Source organism: Anastrepha ludens, chromosome 3 (assembly GCF_028408465.1).
Source record: "Anastrepha ludens isolate Willacy chromosome 3, idAnaLude1.1, whole genome shotgun sequence".
Lineage (NCBI taxonomy): Eukaryota > Metazoa > Arthropoda > Insecta > Diptera > Tephritidae > Anastrepha > Anastrepha ludens.
The window spans coordinates 94354815-94374426 of record NC_071499.1 but is presented as its reverse complement, the minus strand read 5'-3'; the positions used below and the strand labels follow the sequence as shown (position 1 = coordinate 94374426).

Genomic DNA, 19612 nt, shown 5'->3' with positions numbered 1-19612 from the left:
ATCAATCGTCTCTGGATGGTTCGTATAGCATTTGTCTTTAACGGCTCCCCACAAAAAATAGACCAACGGGCTTAAATCACAGCTCCGAGGCGGCCAATTGATATCGGAATTCAAAAACGGTAGCCAAAAGTTCGAGGGTAACTTTGGCAGTGCGACAAGTTGCACCATCCTGTTGAAACCAAATGTCGTCCATGTCATCCTCTTCAATTTTTGGAAACAAAAACTCGTTGAGCATGTTACGGTAACGCTCGCCATTTACTGTAACCGGGGAAGAAGAAGAAGACTCACCACTTTGGAAATAGGTTTTCAATATTTAATTTTTAATAAAAAAAAATAGGTGGTTCAAAAAGCAAACGCTATATGGCCCACCCTGTAGTTCTTATTTTTATAATGGGGAAAGCAAAAGGTATGCTCAATTGACAGAACGAAGCTCGACTGGAACTTGCCAAGATTTATCTTCCACACTAAGTACTGATTTATATTATTTCATCCGAACTATGCTGTTTTCTATTACTTCTTATTTATGTCGCATTCGCGCAAATTCAACTATGTATGTATGTACGTATTATTTAATTTTTAATGTACACAATTTTTATTTTTTTTATTTGCTGAGATGCTTTTAAATCTCTTTTTATTTCTAGAAAAATTACCTCATTTTAGAGTACAAAAAGAAATAAAACAAAACCGAACAAAGAAAAAATGTTAGAGGACAGACCAATACAACGAATAGGATTTGTGTTATAATTATTTGTGAATGCAAATATATAGTTATATATTTTATTAATAAAAACTGCAAACGAACACTTTTAGTTTGTGGATTATTTTAATCATCAGTCATTTACCTGTTGTCAAACACTTTCATCTTTTTAGATATTTTATTTTTATTGCTTTCGAATAGCAATGAAACAAATCTTGCCCAGAATAGAAGCGTAAACTTTTTATTCAGAATTATTTTTCAACAAAGCTATTGCTCAAGTCAAGCGCACCAAAATACAACGAACGCACTGAAGAATGACTGAATGAAACAAAGAAATTTCGCTTTACTACGCAGCGTTGGAGACGACTGGAGCCTAACCCCAATTCAAGTCAATTGAGTAAATACGCTGCTGAGAGCAAATCACATAAAGGCAAGTAGAATAAAAGAGAATTGGGTAGGAAGAGAGTGTAAGTGAAAGAAAACGATGAGAGGAAAATACGTTTTGTGCAGAAATAATACAAAGCGCTAGCGAAAAGAGGGATTGAAAAATCAGTATTAAAAATTTTTAATAAAAAGGAAACTTGTAGGTAATATAAACACATGAAAGATCATGCAATTACAACCAAGAATACAGTTGCGGACATAAAAATCGGCAAAATAAGATTCACTGCAAAAACTACTATTTTTGTTTATATGTATACATATGTATTTTAATATTTGGTAAAAAAACAAAAAAGATTTAGCGGGTTGGCTTTCCATTGCTACCACGAAAAAGGTGCTTATAATGTCTAAGTGCGTGGGCCGAATTTAAAAAATATAACACATATCAGCCTTTTGATTTATAGTACTTTTTATAAATTACCATTAAGAATTAATAGCAATATTTAACGCTAAAAATGCTTCTACTTTGCATAAGCTAGAAAAATGCCCTATTACAGACGCTTATTTTGCTTAAATACAAACACGGAAAGTAACAATATTCACTTTTAAACACTCTTTATTAATTGAAGATTTGATTTAAAGCTATTTTTATTCAATAATACGAGTACTAGGAATTTTATTAAAATTCTATTATTGCAAATGTTCCTCTAAACGTTTGTAATACCGTGCAAAATAAGTGTGGGGACGCACTGTCAAAGGATAAAGAATAAAGCGAAACAAGATAAAGCCCAGTCAACCAACAGCCAATGAGGTTCGATAGAACTTTTGTGGGTGAACTTCGCGCGATTTTTAGTCAAAATTTTGACCTGCAACGCTTTTTTGTTTGGAAATGTATTACCAACACAAAAATATTTTTATAAATAGTGAACAATTTTTTTCACTAATTTTTAAGCCTTTATGGGGGTTCTATAGTGACCGTAGGGGGTTGGGGCTTTCAAATTTATAATGATGGGACCTTGCTCTTTCTAATGGGCGTTGTGGATGGAGAACCGACCTCCTCCCCTCCGCCCTCCATCCAAATACATCGTAGTAGTAATGGAAAACTTAGCAAATTTTTCAAATGCAGTGACATTTAAAACTAAAATTACTTTTATTAATAATTAAAGAAATAATAATTTTGCTTGTTTTGCCTTTTTTTAAGTAAAATATTATTTGTTCAAAATAGAGGATGGATAATGGATTCGCAGCAGTACTGCACAATTGTATTAAATCAGTGCTCAAGACAAACTACTGGTAACATTTTTGCACATTTGCAGCCAATTTAGAAGGTGATATAATGTTTGTTTGTGATATTAGGAATAAATTTATTCAAATACCAAAACTGTTTTATTGAAAATACAAAATATATATGAAAAGAAAATATTTAAAATCTGCAACTAAAAATATATTAATTTCTGATATTTAGCAAATAAATAAGTAATGTTGCAAAGACTGCAATTTTCGGTGCCCGGATTTTTATGCTCGCAACTGTAAATGATATAAAATTATAAGCGTGGAAAGATGAGAGGGTGGCAAGCAGACAGTGGCGTATGAGAGAGAGCAGCACATTACTCATTTACCTAATATGATTTTAGCAACAAAGATCAAAATTTGCATATGTTTATAAAAAAAGAAAACATTATTTAATTAGGTGTACATATTCTAAGTATGTATAATATATACAATATGTCCAAAGTTCAATTCATAGACTTAGAATATTTGCATTGCTTTCTATTATATTTCTGTATTGTTGTAAAATATTTGACACCATAAACAACAAAAGTGCAATAACCAGTGCCTTCAACAGCTGTTGGACGACATTGAGAAAGAATGTATGTATAATTAACTGTATAAGCGCATATTGTGTAAAGCCTTTATTCAAGCACGCAGTTGATCTTCTGTATTTGGATTCATGTACAAGGAGCGGCTCACAATACTACGACCTCTAAGGTACTTGCTGATGACTCACCATCGCATTGCTGATAAGGCTAATTGTATGACTCAATGTTAGTATAAATAACACGCTCGCGGAGATACTCGTATATTCCTTTTTTTCAAAAATGAAATGTAACCGTCTTTACCTTTTACAGTGATGAAAAGATAGGCCTGGTTATTTCAAAAAGGAAGGAAAACATATGAAAACGGCGAATAGTGAAGGCGGCCGCAGAAAACCATTTTGAAGGGCAATCTAAAGAAAATTGTTTAAGTGGCAAAAGGCATAGTATTCACGATGTGCACAGTGTACAAGTATTTCATTTGAGGCGAATTACATTGAACTTGTCAGGAACTTGTCAGTTGCTCCTCGTATAGCCACAAGGCGGAAAAAAATTATCATCCTTGGCATAAAGGCTGTCACCGCAGCAATGTTCCTATTAAATTATAAGAACTTGAGAACAGCTGATATGGAATGGATAAACCTGCGAGTAGTTCAGGAGTTCTAAGGAATGCAATAAAACTTTCATAACTAAGGTAGAACTGTGCTCACATACTTAAGTCACTTTATATTTTTACAATATTCGCAATGGTTTTCATGGACATTAATATGAACAATATAAATTTTATATAATTTTTTGAGACTTATAAGTGAGCAATAATCATTCCCACGACAGTCGGGTCAACGTTGCCGGAACTATTCATTTTTTTCTTTAAGGATTACCATTCCAAAATCTGCATATCTATATAAAGAATCCAATGTCGAATCGCCATTCCGGCTTCAGCAAAGATATTAAAATTATAGTAAATGCGGCCCCCACATTGGGCAGTAGTAAACCTGCGAGCGTATTCTTCCATGGAAGATTATTATAAAATGTAATTGAAGAAAAGACGGGATCTAAGCATGACGAGGTTATGTTTGCCCATTGAGCCCCTTAAAATTAGAACTTCATACACAATGCTTTATCCGGATATTAATAAAGAATACCTATTAAAAACGTGTAATGGAATTTCAACTCATAGATACGGACAAATGAAAATATTGTCATCTTGTAATACTACACAATGAGATAAACAACTTAGGTGCATGTATGTGTTTGTATTATAATAAAGTTGGGCTTGTAACTTACACGCCGCACAGTGCCGCTCTAGTGGACAAAAATAGAAATATACATTATCTGATGCGATTACCTGTCTGGTATTTTTATAAAAGGAATTTATCAACTAAAAATAATCACCCCGAAATTTCCCTATTAAATTAGTTATACTAAATAGTACTAACAATTTTAATCACAGCATATCCAAATCTACGCAAAGCTCTTCACGAAAAAAATATCAAGAATTAATTGTTTTAATAAAATGTTGGTTTTATTTCCCTATACATATCAGACGACTATGGGAATATAAATTTGGAATAAAATTAAATGAAACGCTTCATTACGGAATTCCCCAAATAACCAAATGGCAATTTGTAATGGAATAAATAAAAAATATATGCACTTCGTGGAAGGAGATTTCAGTCGATAGAGGAGATCAAAGAGAATGCGACGAAGGAGCAGAAGACCATCCCTTCGTCGGCCTACCAGGGGTGCATGGAGGACTAGGTTAAACGTTGGCACATGTGTGTAGCTTCAGACGGGTCATATATTGAAGGAGATAAAATAAATTTGCCTGAAATTTAACTCTGTTTTGTTTTATTTAAACATTCCCGGTACTTTCAGATCATAGGGTATGTATGTATAAAAAAACCGGCTACTTGTGTGCAATTTCTGAGATAATACGTTTTTACCAAATTCATAAAATCATTTTTTCACTAAGATTCGTTATTATTAAGCTGGAAATTTAACTTATATTTTTATATATTCCAAGTATACTATAAATATTCCGAATGAGTATTTAAGAGTTTTCTTAAGCGGTTTATCTTCCTCACATTCATGGATTCGGTGCTTTGAGTGTTTATTACGCCTTGGTAAGGATTCCCTCTAAGAGCTGGCAAGTGCGAAATAAAAAAAATGTGTTTTTTCCCAAAGTTTATTTATACCAAAAACAGGTAGAATGCTACAAGAACACACATTTTCAACTTCGACCTACATGTACTCGTACAGTGAAAGTTATCAGAAAACAAATTGCATTTTTAAAATCTGCGTCTTCACATTCCTATTAGCGATTTGTTTGAAAAAAAAAAGAGATAATATTGCAACACACCCTGTGAAAATGTTGCGTATTTCATATGAGAATAGACCAAGAAAAATTCAACTCTTCCACAAATTATAAATTTTAATATAGAATATAATGAAATAGAACGATTTACTTCCATTTGTAAAAATTTAATTTTTCGTATAGTTATTTTTATGAACTTGTGTACGAATAAAAATCAGCTGAACGACGCTCACCCTCACTTATTGTAGAGGGTAGTAAATGCTACGCATTCGCCTAATCAATGCATAAGAGTTTGAGAAAAGAATATGAAAATTTGACAGCTCTGCCGCAGGGCGGAATGAATGTGTCATTATTGTGTGAAAAGAAAACCCATAGATACAAATTTTCATTTAAACCTGCCATACATTTATTTTTGCCCACATTTTATATGGAAGGGAAACATTGTGCCCTGGCACAAAAATATCCAACAATACAAAAAAGAACATATTTATAAGCTCAGATAACGAACCTATTATTGCATACTGCAAAGAAAAAAGTTTACAGTGGAAGCAGCCAATAACAGCTACATTTCGTCGATATACCCACATACATATGTACGTAAGTACATACATATATACATACGAGTATGTAGGAAGTGAAAAGAAAACAAATAAGACAACGATTACATTGAGCTTGCCTTTTCTGCAGCTCGTTGAGCCCAAACAATAAAGACACAAAACAGCTCAGAACTTGTCACTTTAAGATTTTTCACAAAGCGGCGAATCAGTCCGCGTTAAGACTCAGCAGAAGGTATTGATTATTTGCATTCCAGCTAATTTTGGGTTTTACTTTTCCTTATCAACAGTACAAAAATTAAACAGTCACAACAACATTCATTGTGATAATCTACATAATTGTTTTTCCTTTCTTATGTACCCATACTGAGTTTTTGTCTTTCTATCCCATACATTTATTACTGTTCCCACCGATTGCTTTTTCCAGTGAACCTGCGAGTAAGTAAAAATGGCATACGTTTCTGGGGAGCAGTGTGTCGAGTTTTGTACAAATGAAAATGAAAGGTTCATAACCTTTTCGTTTTGCTCCTATCTAAAAGAGAAACAAATCTGATGCTGTGGCAGGTCGACGATAAACATTTTCAATACTCTTACAAACTTCTAAGATTCCCCTACAATAGTTTTGGAGGCTAATTTCAGGGTTATTTGGCTTTTTGTATGTATGTACATATGCACATTGTGATTGAAGTTTGGCTTTCGGAACGTTAGTAGGAATTATATACATATATACTACATATGTATATATGTATATTTAGTGCCAAGATGTCCAGATTTACATATGTAGAAGGTATGAGCCAACACTTGTTGAGGTGCAAAGGCTAATGTACTAAGTCGTATAAATGTCTGTATCCCCAATGGGTCAACAACACTAAAATGTTTATTTGGTTTTATCTGGTTGCCGATTATTTATGCAACTACAGTTGTGGTATTCGTAGTTGAATATCAAAACTGTTTAACGAAAAGGGGAGCTGTGATTTTGCACCTTGCGTGATATCATTGTACTTTTTGTAAACAAAAGAGAGGGTGACTACTAGAGTTCACGTTACTTTTGATCAAATAAAACAAACATCTATTTATAAAGCGAAAATTATGGTCTGAAAATTTGTTTGGTATCAAATGACATGGATAAGTTTTGTTATTTGTAATTAGATTCCGTCGTCTCAGACGGGGTTTCGGATTTTTAATTATTTTGTCTTTACAACTTAGCAGAGCTGAAAAATGATTCCTGCATAATTCCAAGTATGCAGGTCAGATAGGACACCGGGCTACCGCAAGGTAGAGTCCTGGGTCCACCTCTTTTCGTACTATTCAATGATATTAATAGCATAGTTTTTAGTGTCCTAAATTGTTGCTTTAAGCAGATGATTTAAAAGTTTTTCTGTAATGAAAAACACATCAGATGCCATATACATATATACCTATAAATTATTATTTACTAAATTTTTCGGCCTTAACTGCACCATGCGGTCTTCAAGGTATCCAAGTTTAGTCGGATGCCACAAATTGGGTTGAACGTGTTAAGAAACTTTTTCTCAAATTTGCCTTAAACTTGCGGGTCCCAAACCGTCGTACCCTTCTGGGGTAAGGGCTAGACAGGGCTAGTTTACTGAGGTGGCAGCCCTTGTTCGGGAAAAACCCCGAGTCATTCCGGTAACGTAGAACCGGCTGCCATTGGAATGATACGCTTCTCGTCACATGTTTTTAAATCTTGAATCGCAGGTCCGTGCAGTCTATCTTTTACTTATAACTTTATTAACAGTGTTAAAAACTCTCCCTATTTGGGAAAGAATTAGATTTAACATACCTAATAGTTCTCTTCGAAAGTTTCTTTCATCGTACCCAATTAAATAAAGTCCCTTACTACTTAGAAACTATAAAATTCAACAGTGACCGCGAGTGCTCTGACTTCTTGTTATGTAATAGGAGGTTACTTCGTTTTGTCCTACTTCACCATCAGACTCATTCACTTTGCTCCTCTATCCTCCTTAATAAATGCACAGCAAAAGGCGTAGTTTTAGACCTTGATACCAGTATTTCTAGTAGCACTTATTCGAACAATATTTTTCAGCATTAGGTTAAAGTAATCACATGATAGCTGATAACCCTATTTGAAATATTTGGTATCAAACGACTCGGAGAGATGCCATTTTTACACGCGTCATTTTACATAAGTGCATTAATTTTTCGCGGCAAATAGGCAACTTTTTTCGTGCTATGGAAAGGAGTTTTAAAATCGCCAATATGACTTACGTACTTGGAAGATCTGGTCGATGGTTGATTTTCCAGGTATATATTCGGTAATGTAGAACCGATTACCGAGGGGGTGTACTAGATAGAGCTAGTTTACTGGGGCGGCAGCCCTTGGTCTGGAAAAACTCGAGCCATTCCGGTAACGTAGAACCAAGTAGCCAAATGAGCGAGGAAGTCATAAGTTCACCAAGTTCAGTTTAATGGAAATGAAGATTTTGATGTGTTTGGTGGGATTGGAAGGGTATCATCCACTAAGAGCTGCTTCAATCGGGCTAAACCTTTCCCATCACGAAGAACGTTTTTCTTTTTTTTAAAGCTGCATACAATTTTAACGACGCTACAGAAGCTAACATAAGAGAACTTGAAGGTTCCATCGCAGCCACTGCATAGTCGACACTACGCATCAGGCGATTATTACCTCTCCCAGCATTTAGAAAATGTTCTAGATGGTCTCAAGAGACTTGTAAAACCTGAGCTGGCCAAGTCTTCTTCAACCGCAGAATTATGAAATTGTGTTCAAAATGGACAAAACGTATTTCAAATCGGAGAATCCTATATGTAACAAGTGGCGCAAAATTAATCAATTATGGAAAGATTTATAATATTTGCAAATATCGTCCTACGGCAATCATATTTAACACTTCTGAGCTAGACAGCTGCAGCATACAAACAGATAAGCAATGGATCACGTAAGGGTCAAAATAAAGATTTCCGTCATTCAAAATAATTTTTTTTTTAGTAAAAAGTTGAATGGCTAGTTTTGCGCCACCCTTTATATGTTAATTTCATCGTCGAAATAAAGCGTAAAATGATTAGAACTAGAACCTGATCAATATTACTGATGTGTATTAGAACGTAATTTTTATGCAAGGAGAACTGATTAGTTATCTGATCGATAAAACTCGCGATTCAACGGAGAAAGTGATTGAATGGGAATTGTGTAAACACATATTTGTATTTGAGGCAGAAACATTATCATACTTCTGAAAAACTCTGTATAATTATTATATATGTGGGTGCTCAGTAACGCAATATAGAATATTATCGCAATAAGCAAAAATATTACTGGGGATTTTTCACCAAAACGAGGCACACTCATTGTGATGGCGGGCGCGAGACGTTTGCACACAAGGCAATGACCTTTAAAACTTTCTAGTAAACTTTTTTTTTTACTTGAAAATGGATATGTAAAATTTGCGAACCATACATACACACATATCCATTTTACAGTAAATACGTCGTTTTGAATTTTCATGCCCGTAATCAACTTGAGCATCTCAGTAATAAATATAAGTATGTATTTATGTGCATATATTATTAAATCATCAGTTTTCTTTCGATTCTTTCCAACTCATCAACTGCGAATTGAGTGAATGAATGAATGAATTTCACAATTACGTTAGCCATTGCTTTCTTCAAAAATCGGGGTAAACAGTCGGGGAAAACACACGCAAGATCAATTCGAACGTTTCACTTTGTCTAGAGCTTTCTTTTTCACATTCTTCGGTCTGCTTAGCCATGTAGACACTACTCACTTCCACCTCTTGCTCCGGCACACCTTCATTTATGAACAAACTCAACGAGTAGTTAGCTCCCAAAAAGCAAACCAGTCTTGGTTTGATAATTTTTTCTGCACTTTTCGGGGGTTTCATAAAACAAAAATTAATTTTTCATTTTAGTACGAGTTCCAGTCGAAATCCAATTTATGAAAATATTTATTCAAACAAAGTTCGTGTTTTAATTTTTCTAAATTCGGTATTATGTATACGTGTTGCTTTGTTGCATCTTCACTGTCTTCTTGTCAACTGCGAAATAATGAAACTTTTTGTTATGGGGAAACAAAAGCCAAATCAAAACATAAAGACCAATCGGAATGTCATGAGACGGTAGCTAGGCAAAAACTGCACGAAAGACACTCATACGTTGGTTGAGGTTGGTGTGCAAAGAGGAGAAGAAAAAACAAATGTAATGAAAAAAAATAAACAATTTACAAACATCAAACAGCGTACGCCATAGCAGCCATAAAAGCACGAATATGGGAAACAAAACGACAAAAGCACATACGTGTAGTCATTCAAATTGAAAGAAGAGGCAGAGGAGCCGATGGGGTGACTGGCTGATAGGCGAACAGGTTATTGAATGTGAGATGACAAAAAAAGGCCAATCCGTGCAAATATTGCACATTTCTTATTTGTAGAAAGGGAAAATGTTACGCTCATACATACTTAGCATATAAAGCAAAGTTGGAGAGTAGGCCTGGAGCTTGAAGACACATTGACTACTGAGTTGAGAAAAGATAGAATTGAACCTTGAACAATGGGAGCTTACACGAAATTGGAATGAAATGGAAAATGAGGCATGCGCGCGCAAATGACAAAGTATACATAAAGGAATAACAGAAATTAAAAAAAGCATAGCTCTTTTGTGAGTACAGCTGGAAGAATGCGTGGAAGTTAATATGAGCGCTTCTGAGAGGGCGAAGAGTGTGCCTCTTCGTGTGAATGCACGTGTAGGTGTAGAAAATCTCATCATCGCTCAACAAAGCAAATTTTAAAGTTGTTGAACTGTGGCCACAACCCCAAAACCGGCGTCGTGTGCATATGATGTAATGGGAATTATTTCATCCCTTACGGAATGCCATCTAACTGCATCCATGCAGCCAGTTCTTTACATAATTTCTATTTTGTGTGGTGAATTTTGGCGAGCGTCGTTGCATGTAGCATCCTCGAAATACTATCTGACCTTACGGCATGCGCATACCGACACCCATAGTATTGTTCCGAGCAAGCAGTAGGAACAAGCGGAAATGGATGTTTTCTTTTCCGCGCTATCAACTCACATTTCCGAAGTGAAGTAAAAAAAGAAACCGCGTTACCGCTACATTACCGGAACGACCCGGATTTAAGTTCCCACTACAGTCGGTTCTACGTTTACGGAAAGAACAAGATTTATATACGGCCAAGGGCTGTCACTTCAGCAGTATTCCCCGTATATGTATGGGGAATGCTTAGGCTGCTACAACAACAACAACAACAACAACGATAAGAAACCGCGTGGTAAAATGCAATCTTATCAGAGAGCTGCAAGGTATCCACATCACTCGTTCAAAAGAAGATGGCAGATGACGGACCTGATATGGTAAGGTTGCTGCGCGGGGTGTACCTCTCGGTTTCATGTGATTCGCCCACTGGGAATTGACGATTCGAAAATTACCTAGGCGAACCCTACACAATCAATGAATACCGCGATATTTGGATTGCTACACTGAATCGTGATATTTATTGGTCTTCAACCTGTCTATGGCCACTCTCATCATTCCTGATAAGTGGAAATTAGAGAGTGGTCCCACTACTGAAGCCTGGAAATCCGCCTACCAAGGGGAGTCTTACGCCCGATAACTCTCCTTTCCCCAGTAGGGAATACTCTCGAGGCCCTTCTACTCCCACTCTTTACGAAACAGCTGACCCCAGCCTCACACCAGCATGGCTTCCGAAGAGTGCATAGCACCACCACGGCACTCACCGCCATTAGCACTCAGGTAAACCGCGGCGTCAACCAAAACCGCCCCTGCGAGAGGACTGTCCTAGTACCGTTGGATCTAAAAAAGGCTTTCGACACAGTCAGCCACGCCACGCTACTAGATGACATTTTACAGTCGACACTCCCGCCAGGGCTGAAGAGGTGGACCTCTGATGTTCTATGGTGTTCACATAATATTTAAAAACATTACCTTAATAATAAAAAGTTTCAATAACCTTATTATAATAGTTAAGGAGTAGAATGAAAGTCAAGGTAATTGAACAGGTGCCAAGGCTTGGCATAGAACATCAAAGACTATGGCCCGGATTTATATCCGGCCAAGGACTGTCACTTTAGCAGCATTCCTCGCGTTCCCACGACAGTCGGTTCTACGTACCCGGAACGACCAGGATTTATACCCGGCCAAGACAGTTACTTCAGCAGCATTCCTCGTATATGCACGGGGAATGATTATGCTGCTACAACAACAACAACATGGCTTATTTGTTTACTTAAAAAAAAGAAAAAAGAAAAAACAATTTTACATAAATAAATTACACACTTTTCTATACCTGACATAACCTCAATTCAGTACAAATGTCTCGCATATCGCACATACGTACATATAATATAAGATTAATAATCGGTGGGTATGGTATTTGGTTTATGCCGCATATAAAAATGTGAAATAACAAGTAAGGAAGTGCTAAAGTCGGTTCGAACCAAACTTTATACGCCCGCGCATTTAAGTAAAATAATAATATTGTAATAATTTAATATCAGTTATATGGGATGTGGGTTTCGCCCATTTTTCGATTGAAATTTTTTTTTGAAATATATTAATTTTTGCTTGAGTTGTCGAGCCCACGGAAGGATAGACACACATGACTAATTATTCTGCGATTTTTGGTAGATACGAGTATGTATGTATTCCTTAATGAAGTTACATACAACCGTTATGTGCACACAAATTTAATACCCTTGTATAGAATAGTACGAGGGGGTATACTCAAAAGCAAATTTTATAATTTATACCTACGTATGTACATACTCAGCTGGGAATATGCCTTTTAATATACGAGTATATGTAGTATGTATGTATGTATGTCAGTATATAAATATTTCCATAATGGAAACAATACATATACAAACAAAGCAAGACTTAAAAGAGATACGCTCGAAAACAAGTCTGCATCTACAATGGTGACAGCAAACTTTAAACATTCACAAGTTGTAGTGAAGCCTACATGTTCCTATATTTTACAGATCGAGGGTACAAGTTGATTGTGGTGATGGTCACGCTAAAAATAATATTGGTACCCGCAGTGCGCACACAACAGTGTGAAGATTGAAATTCCATGCATTCCATAGCTGCATATCTCATCGCATCAGCATTTTGATTTTGGCTGAATACAAGTTTTCGCATTGCTAAGCGCGGTACACCGCTAAAAGCCACTACAACCACTTTTCATTCAATAATATAAACCCAAATTGCTGCTCGCGCGAATGTGTATTCGTATTTGTAGAATTTATACTCAAATCATAAGGAAAACGGAAAGTCAAGCAAATCGCTCTGCTTGGCGCAACGTGCCTTCGGTGAACGGCTTCGTGGGTTTGATACTCGTATAATGATTTAAGATGCGAACAAGCAGATATAATAGCAACAACGTGAGTAGGTAAACACACTGTTACTTTTTTAACGTGTACGTGTAAAGCTATGAGAAGTCGGTGTGCGAGTACGTAGCAGCACAATTCCGCACTTTTCATACAACGAACGCTGTGTCGACAGTGAAAAGAGAAACGAATGTGGTTTGAACAACATTTCAGTGCGAAGCTACAATATTTGCTAGAATTGAGTCGCTGATAGATGCTTGCATTCCATACGGGTAAAAAGCTGCGACCTTGTCCAAGTTAAAATCTATATACCTGGGTGAGGAAAATATGATGGCAAAAACCGGAAACCAGTTGTAACTAAGTATTTTATTATTATATATTATTTTATATATGTATATATCTCCGTTTGTTCTTATCCATTATTACACGGCTGAAACAACTTACAATATCAGAAAAAAATCGGAAATGACAAACTTTTTGAAACGTGAAATCATATGGGATGAATGCACAATGGCTCACAAAAAAACGTTGGAAGCACTGCCTCGTATACTGAAAGATTTTGGGAGAAATGGATAGACCCAGACCACGTTCAACACCCGCTGATGAACTAAATGAACTTTTAAATTATTATTTCATTTAATTTAATTTAAAGAAATTGACTTCGAAAATCAATATGCGTGTTCAATTGCAATAAGATGCGTCTGCCGAACGGTACGAAAAACAGTTTCGCGGAATTACGAAAATCATCAGAACAAAGTCAATGTCATCAATTTTAGCATACAAAACGGAATACCAGGCAAAACTAACAACGTATAAGTCCATCGATCTTGTGATGGACAAGCCGTTGTTTTCAATTACCCAACGGTAACATTTTAATGTTTAAAATTTACAAGCCTATCATTCTTTTGCGAAACTTCAATTCACCGAGACTTGGCAACGGAGTAAGAATTTCGGCGATAACGAATGACTTCTAAGCTACAATTTTGAAACCTAAATTTAAGGGAGAAATTTACTGTTGTCACATGTTCCAATGATCCCAACAGATATGGCGTTTGAGTTCGAACGTTTACACTTTCAAAAGCTTAAAACTCACTTTTCGAGAATACGACCATGTATCAGGTGCGCCCACCTGATTAACACATCGATGTAAGAAAAACAAATCTCTGTGGGCTTAGTGATACAGACTGTTTCTGTTTTTTTGGAACAAAATACAATAGCATGGAATACTGTTGGGTGATAGTTCTTGATCGGATACAATTTTTTTGACGTACAATCGGATACAATGTGATTGACGTCGTGTGAACCAGTCAGCATGATAAGACCAATATAGTATTTTCGCGGAAATTTCATAATTTTTCTCCAAACATAGGAACAGCCATGACGGGGACAATGTAATTTTTTAATGACAGTTTTAATACTTTTAACTGTAAGAAACTTTATTATGAAGTTTCCTTTCAGTCATTAGATACATACATATATGATCGTATGTTGTAAAAGCTGGTAACTTAAATTTGGTTCTTCAACGTTCATTTTAAAATTAATATCACAATCGGCTGCCTAGTGTGCGACATAACGTTTTTTCTAATAGCGTTTGATCCTGGGCAGGTCGCACATGTAAATTTAAAAAATAAAATCTTTTCATCAAGAAAAAAATCGTATGGCCCTGTACACCTAATATAAGCCCAACATTATATCAAATGACTCTTGCTCTCATAGCGGCACCCAAAGCAGTTGTTTTATAAAATCCTACTTTGATTTTTTGTAGTTACGTTTACGTTAGTACATATCAGTGATAAGTAATAGCAACAACATATAAGTACCAGGTAGTCTGCGTAGGATTAAAACTTATGGAAAAAGCTTTATAAGTAATATACAAAAACGAAAATTAATATTTTATTGGATAGCCATGACGTTTTAGGACCTCACTCAATCTATTTGGCATTGATTTACTAACTTCTCTGTTTCCTCAGTTGTAATCTTCGCCCATTCTTCCCGCAAAGACACCTTACTTGTTATTACATGCTGTCGAATTAATTTTTTTTAATAGATCTCACAGATGCTCAATAGGGTTCAGATCGAGCGACTGATGGCGTGTTTTGAGCTGTTTTGGAGCCTTTTACAAAAGCCCAAGCTAAACGATTTCGGCTAGGTGTTTTGGGTGCTCCAAACATTTTGACGACCTCGGATCCCATAAATACAAAATTTAGCAGCGTGTGAAAAAATAACTTCCAAATCCTTGGAATCTTATTTATATAATTATGAGCAATTTCAATGCACTTTCTTCTGTTCACAAGCGAAATAAACGGCTTTCTTCGAATGATATCTAGCTTTAAGTAAAACTTTTCTAAAATTTTCGCATTGAAATTGAACAAATTTTAATTTTAAGACCCTAATAAATTTTAAAATTGTTTACAGTTTAAAAACAAACTATTTTAAGATATAAAACAGCAAATTCAAAAAGTGTTGATAAAAAAAACTACAATTTTAAAGTTTACTAGATTTTAAATGTATGGATTTAAAAATGGGAATCATGTAGGGATGCATTAAGGGGTTATACGCAGTTATGACTTTCAAAAAAATCGATTTTTTTATTGCATTTTTGTAATGTACATATATTCAAAAGTATACGCACGAAATTTGAAGTAGATCTAAACAATACTTTCGGAGTTATACCTAAATATGTAGAGATGCCTCGGCACGTTTTAAGGTAGGTATTGAAACTTTAAACGTGTTTTTTTTAAAACGGCATTTTTCAAGTCGGTGTACACGATATCTTGTAAACGGCTTGTTTGATCGGTCAACCGTTTTAACTCAATCTTTAAAGATACATTTTCTAGTAATTAATCGTTCCTTTTGTAAATCTGATACTTAATATATTTTCCATTTTATAATCAATTTACGGCAAAATTTTAACGTAAAAATCGAAATCATTTCTTTTAAATGCTGCCATTTTGTGAAAATTCACTATTTTGATTAGCCGAACGATTAATTACTAGATAATCTAATATATTAACAAAATTTGTTTGGTTTTTTGATTTCAGATAATCCAATATTGAGTTACGATGTACACCGTAGATCGTCTTTTTTTAAAGGAGGTTCCAGAAATCGCCTGCAGCGCGCTCTATAATCAACATTTTCATAAATAAAAAATTTTGTTACGTTCTTGAAGGATGCTTTTATAACCGCCAAAAATTTTCAAATTAAAATATTCTGAAGTTTCTTCAGGATAAATCCTTGACAACCCGTCTTTTATTTGCTTCATAACTGCGTATAACCCCTTAAGAAAGCTATTCTATGAAATAGGCCGTTCCCTATTAAATGATTTCCAAATGAGTCTCTATTTATAATAACACTTCCTGTATGAAGAGTTTTTAGGAGCACTGTGTTAAACTATTCGATTGACCTTCCGGTTCTCTTATTGAAACTGGGAGAGTGATAGTTTCCTTATTCACATACATATATATGTGCATATGCATATTCCAACACCAAATCCCAATATTTAAAACTCCGTTTTAGTTATCAAAATTAGCACTCGTATAATCTTATGTAATTTAGACAGTCAGTTGATAACACTCGAAAATCAATATGTAGCCACATATGAACATGCCACATGTGCACATACATACATATATAAACAATACATAGTATGTCAATGTACATACAACATCGATACACCCTAATCTGGAGTCCCTATAGAGAGTTCAGTAATCAGTTTACCAATGCATATTGCCTCCGTAATATGATAATCGCAAAACAAAAAAACGGTGGAAATCATTTTGTAATGTTCAGACCTTAAAAACACAGATAATACTAAAAAGTGGGACAGTGTCAAGGATATGCATCGAGCGCCCATGCAGCTTGGCATGTTAGCGGCTTTCTAATAGTTATTCTTGCTATTGCAACCGTTCTCAACAGTCTTATTGGAAGGTTAAAAGGAAAATTATGCACTAAAAAATTCTTGTCCACAAATTCATAAACGGAAAAAAGTACAGTTGGAACTTGGAATAATGAGTCCAATCTGGCCCCTCATTTAAATTGGAAGTCGGGAAACAGTTATGAAATGGAACACAAATACAGCGAATTGGTCCAAACACGGCGCAGAGAATATTAAATCGTTAACTCATCGTAGTTCTCTGCTACCACCATAATCAACGTTCTCTGCTGTCAAGCAACCGACCAACCAAAATCGTTCCCACTCAAATCCGATAACTAAGAAAAAGTTGGGCGCGCGTAAAGGGGTTCAACAGGAATTTTTAGAAGCTCCAGTGGGGAGATGGGTGGTGCCGAGGTAGAAGGCAAAACGGTTCAATTCAGGCATCCCCATTTGCACAAATACACTTACATACATATGAGCCAGTGCAGAAGAATATATTTTTGGCCACTGTAATTAACAAATTTTCTATTTTACCTTTATTACACTATCCGATTTTTCAATAGCAGTACACATGCACACTCAAACACACACGCACCATTATGTCGACGTCGAGATTTCTGTTTTTCCACTGTCATTTCAGGTGAAAATTCTTTTCTCCCAACATTTTCACTTTCAATTTTCTGCCTTTGGCATCAGCGTAAATTGTTCGATTTTAGCACACACCCAATTTACAACAATTAAAAAACATTTTGATATGTTATAAAAAGCGATATTTACCTTTTAAACAAAAAATTAAAAGATTTTCACGCGACCAACTTTTCTGAATCGCGATTCACGAGCATGGCAGTCAAGCAAATTGAAACGAATGAGAAAAGAATACCTCGAATGCTGCCACAAGTGCGAAAAAATCACTAGCGTTGCCATCAAGTAAAATTAGTCATTCCAGAAATAAAAGATCTCGCAAGCAGATGTCGCTTTTCTTTACTAAGGAAAGGAAAGTGCTAAGAGGATTTCCATAAATTTATCTAATCTCTGTTTTTTATTATCTAAATGTGATCGAAGTTGGTGCGTGACTACCATTCGGAATTCAGAGAGAAGGTAGGGAGTAGGTTCGAATCTTGGTAAAACACCAAAATGAAGAAAAAGTTTTTCTAATAGCGGTCGCTCCTCGGCAGGCAATGGCAAACCTCCGATTGTATTTCTGCCATTAAAAAGCTCCTCATAAAAAATATATACTTCTCGAAGTCGGCTTGAAACCGTAGGTCCCTCCATTTGTGAAACAACATCAAGACGCACACCACAAATAGGAGGAGGAGCTCGACCAAACACCCGAAAAGGGTGTACGCCCCAATTACATATATGTATATACATATACAAATACTCTAACAAATTATATTATCAGAGTCGGGATGTAAATGTTATAATAACCAAAATTATACTTCCATTGATTTTGTTCAATTCGTTAAGCATTGAGATACACATTCAATAAAAATAATATATGTATGTAGCATATGTAGTTCAACTACAAACTACAAAAACTATAATATTTTATAATATATAATAATTTTTACTTTAATGAAAAGGAATATTTTGGAATCAACATGATATTACTCGTAGTTGAATTTAGGTCAGCTTTGATGCCACAAGATTTGGTATAGGGGAAATATTTGTTAGAGTTAATAATTTGATTTAATATCTGCTGCTGGATGAACTTTTATTTGGCACCCAGCCTTCATGTCAAATCAATTCCCCTATGAAGAGCACACTTTCTTACCAACAGCTCAAAACCATTTAAATCCTTTAAGTCCGTTAATTAAATTTCGGCCATTGGGAATTTATTCCACAAACATCTCCGAACCTCATGGTAAAACTCAATTAAAACGCAGTAAACAGTTTTTTTTTTTAATTGGCATTTGCCCGGTATTTCGCCGAAGAACCAGAGGCAACTTTGATTTTTTCTATTTGTTTGATCGCTAATTGTCAAATTTTGTGTAAATTATTCAAAATTATTAATTTTTGTTTGTACATTTTAACATTCTGGGGACCCAAAGAAACAACAAATTACATTGCTCTTGCTGCTACCTGTTTAACGTGCCTTACGTCTGTCGGAGCAGGGACCACAGTAAATGTGTGCTCATGTTTGTGAAAGTAATTTGTACGTGCTAGGCTCGAGCCATTTTTGGAGAGATACAAATCCAAATACTTTTCATAATTTATTGACGAAGACATCACAAAAATTTAAGTTCAATTATTCGCTTTGGAGAGGTCGTGAATTTGCTTGCATTGTACGCAAACATTATTAAAAATACTAATACTAATTTATTTTAATAAATCGCACCCTAAATACAAAAGGGTCACAACTCAAAATTTTCCACACTCGAGCTTGACTTGTTTACAGTAGCACAGAAAACAAACTATGTGACATATCACGCGGAAATTTGCCATATAAGCTTATAACAGTCCTACCAAAAAACAAAAAATTTATTTTTGCCATATGTCATCCGCGGACCGTTTTATTGATAACGTCTCGTTCATATTTGAGCAGAAGGCACATTTTGAGTTGTGACCCTTTTGTATTTAGGGTGCGAAATA

The 19612-nt window shown here is 35.4% G+C and overlaps 1 protein-coding gene and 1 long non-coding RNA gene across 7 annotated transcripts in view; one reads left to right on the top strand and one right to left on the bottom strand.

The window, feature by feature from the left end:
* The window catches only part of LOC128858487 (uncharacterized), a 59401-nt gene extending 41517 nt beyond the window's left edge, over positions 1–17884 (bottom strand). The window contains exon 1 of one of the 5 annotated variants that reach the window (XM_054094822.1): positions 17798–17884. The gene's annotated coding sequence lies outside the window, so the exon portion shown is untranslated. Of the gene's footprint in view, positions 1–842; positions 1020–16863; positions 16888–17554; positions 17649–17797 lie in introns of those variants that run through there. The other 4 variants (XM_054094821.1, XM_054094826.1, XM_054094828.1 and 1 more) reach the window with 4 other exon arrangements.
* LOC128858489 (uncharacterized) lies at positions 2765–4773 on the top strand. Of its 2 annotated transcripts, XR_008454015.1 has the most exons (4): positions 2765–2949; positions 3001–3123; positions 3208–3586; positions 4439–4773. It is a non-coding gene; the product is annotated as an uncharacterized LOC128858489 (long non-coding RNA). The 2 variants fall into 2 exon arrangements; XR_008454014.1 differs by having other exon boundaries at positions 3208–4773.
* Positions 17885–19612: the final 1728 nt, after the last annotated feature.